This window comes from Ochotona princeps, unplaced genomic scaffold, assembly GCF_030435755.1.
Source record: "Ochotona princeps isolate mOchPri1 unplaced genomic scaffold, mOchPri1.hap1 HAP1_SCAFFOLD_319, whole genome shotgun sequence".
NCBI classification, from domain to species: domain Eukaryota; kingdom Metazoa; phylum Chordata; class Mammalia; order Lagomorpha; family Ochotonidae; genus Ochotona; species Ochotona princeps.
In genome coordinates, this window is record NW_026696339.1 from 19,382 (window position 1) to 22,652 (window position 3,271).

At 46.3% G+C, this 3,271-nt stretch overlaps 1 non-coding gene across 1 annotated transcript; it reads right to left on the minus strand.

Annotated features, from left to right (window-relative positions):
* Nucleotides 1-249: 249 nt before the first annotated feature.
* On the minus strand, nucleotides 250-385 carry LOC118760547 (U11 spliceosomal RNA). Its single transcript, XR_004996850.2, has one exon. It is a non-coding gene; the product is annotated as a U11 spliceosomal RNA (small nuclear RNA).
* Between the last annotated feature and the right edge of the window lie 2,886 nt (nucleotides 386-3,271).

Below are 3,271 nucleotides of genomic sequence, written 5' to 3' on the forward strand. Positions count from 1 at the left end.
CGCATGTGGAGCATTCGTTTGTGTGGGATGCTCACCAAGATTCATTTCAGTCCTAGGCACTCAAAGGGCACTAAGCATAGAGTGTGAAAACTGAGTTTCCTTGAGAGCTGCTTGGAAGCCTGATGGTGTGTGAAGTTAGTGAGCCAAATGGAGTTGTTCTCCCACAAGAACCACTTGGCTGATTCTTCTTCAATATGCCCTTCACCAACATGCAGTGTTTCCTTGATTTTTTTTTTTTTTTTTTAATTTTAGGGCGCTAGGACCAACGATCACCAGCTGCCCAAAAAACCAAAAAATTATGCTTCCGAAATCTCTTGATGTCGATTCCGCACGCAGAGCAAACAGAGCCGCTCTGCGTGTGCCACTCACGACAGAAGCCCTTTTTTAGTGTTTCCTTGATTGAATTAGCTCTCACACCACTATTTCCGTCTAGAGCCTTTGCATTGAGGTCTATCTGAAAACGGCTGTGGCGCTGAAGTTGCCTGTGAATGTGGAGTTGGTGGCATGTGAAACCCGCATGTGGAGCAATCGTTTGTGTGGGATGCTCTACCAGGTTCATTCCTAGATAATGCACTCAAAGGGCATTAAGCATATAGTGTGAAAACTGAGTTTCCTTGAGAGCTGCTTCGAAGCCTGATGGTGTTTGAAGTTAGTGAGCCAAATGGAGTTGTTCTCCCACAAGAACCACTCGGCTGATTCTTCTTCAACATGCGCTTCATCAACATGCAGTGTTTCCTTGATTGAATTAGCTCTCACACCAATATTTGCGTCTAGAGCCTTTGCATTGAGGGCTATCTGAAAACGGCTGTGGCGGTGAAGTTGCCTGTGAATGTGGAGTTGGTGGCATGTGAAACCCGGATGTGGAGCATTCGTTTGTGTGGGATGCTCACCAAGATTCATTTCAGTCCTAGGCACTCAAAGGGCACTAAGCATAGAGTGTGAAAACTGAGTTTCCTTGAGAGCTGCTTGGAAGCCTGATGGTGTGTGAAGTTAGTGAGCCAAATGGAGTTGTTCTCTCACAAGAACCACTCGGCTGATTCTTCTTCAATATGCCCTTCACCAACATGCAGTGTTTCCTTCACTGAATAAGCTCTCACACCAATATTTGCGTCTAGAGCCTTTGCATTGAAGGCTATCTGAAAACGGCTGTGGCGCTGAAGTTGCCTGTGAATGTGGAGTTGGTGGCATGTGAAACCCGCATGTGGAGCATTCGTTTGTTGGGATGCTCACCAAGATTCATTTCAGTCCTAGGCACTCAAAGGGCACTAAGCATAGAGTGTGAAAACTGAGTTTCCTTGAGAGCTGCTTGGAAGCCTGATGGTGTGTGAAGTTAGTGAGCCAAATGGAGTTGTTCTCCCACAAGAACCACTCGGCTGATTCTTCTTCAATATGCCCTTCACCAACATGCAGTGTTTCCTTGATTGAATTAGCTCTCACACCACTATTTGCGTCTAGAGCCTTTACATTGAGGGCTATCTGAAAACGGCTGTGGCGCTGAAGTTGCCTGTGAATGTGGAGTTGGTGGCATGTGAAACCCGCATGTGGAGCAATCGTTTGTGTGGGATGCTCTACCAGGTTCATTCCTAGATAATGCACTCAAAGGGCATTAAGCATAGAGTGTGAAAACTGAGTTTCCTTGAGAGCTGCTTGGAAGCCTGATGGTGTGTGAAGTTAGTGAGCCAAATGGAGTTGTTCTCCCACAAGAACCACTCGGCTGATTCTTCTTCAATATGCCCTTCACCAACATGCAGTGTTTCCTTCACTGAATTAGCTCTCACACCAATATTTGCGTCTAGAGCCTTTGCATTGAGGGCTATCTGAAAACGGCTGTGGCGCTGGAGTTTCCTGTGAATGTGGATTTGGTGGCATGTGAAACCCGCATGTGGAGCATTCGTTTGTGTGGGATGCTCACCAAGATTCATTTCAGTCCTAGAAACTCAAAGGGCACTAAGCATAGAGTGTGAAAACTGAGTTTCCTTGAGAGCTGCTTGGGAAGCCTGATGGTGTGTGAAGTTAGTGAGCCAAATGGAGTTGTTCTCCCACAAGAACCACTCGGCTGATTCTTCTTCAATATGCCCTTCACCAACATGCAGTGTTTCCTTGATTGAATTAGCTCTCACACCAATATTTGCGTCTAGAGCCTTTGCATTGAGGGCTATCTTAAAAACGGCAGTGGCGCTGAGGTTTCCTATGAATGTGGAGTTGGTGGCATGTGAAACCCGCATGCGGAGCAATGGTTTTTGTGGCGATGCTCTTCAAGGTTCCTTCTTAGATAATGCACTCAAAGAGCACTAAGCATAGAATGTGAAAACTGAGTTTCCTTGAGAGCTGCTTGGAAGCCTGATGGTGTGTGAAGTTAGTGAGCCAAATGGAGTTGTTCTCCCACAAGAACCACTTGGCTGATTCTTCTTCAATATGCCCTTCACCAACATGCAGTGTTTCCTTGATTGAATTAGCTCTCACACCAATATTTGCGTCTAGAGCCTTTGCATTGAGGGCTATCTTAAAAACGGCAGTGGCGCTGAAGTTGCCTGTGAATGTGGAGTTGGTGGCATGTGAAACCCGCATGTGGAGCATTCGTTTGTGTGGGATGCTCTACCAGGTTCATTCCTAGATAATGCACTCAAAGGGCACTAAGCATAGAGTGTGAAAACTGAGTTTCCTTGAGAGCTGCTTGGAAGCCTGATGGTGTGTGAAGTTAGTGAGCCAAATGGAGTTCTTCTCCCACAAGAACCACTCGGCTGATTCTTCTTCAATACGCCCTTCACCAACATGCAGTGTTTCCTTGATTGAATTAGCTCTCACACCAATATTTGCGTCTAGAGCCTTTGCATTGAGGGCTATCTGAAAACGGCTGTGGCGCTGAGGTTGCCTATGAATGTGGAGTTGGTGGCATGTGAATCCCGCATGCGGAGCAATGGTTTTTGTGTGGGATGCTCTACCATGTTCATTCTTAGATAATGCACTCAAAGAGCACTAAGCATAGAGTGTGAAAACTGAGTTTCCTTGAGAGCTGCTTGGAAGCCTGATGGTGTGTGAAGTTAGTGAGCCAAATGGAGTTGTTCTCCCACAAGAACCACTTGGCTGATTCTTCTTCAATATGCCCTTCACCAACATGCAGTGTTTCCTTGATTGAATTAGCTCTCACACCTCTATTTGCGTCTAGAGCCTTTGCATTGAGGGCTATCTTAAAAACGGCAGTGGCGCTGAAGTTGCCTGTGAATGTGGAGTTGGTGGCATGTGAAACCCGCATGTGGAGCATTCGTTTGTG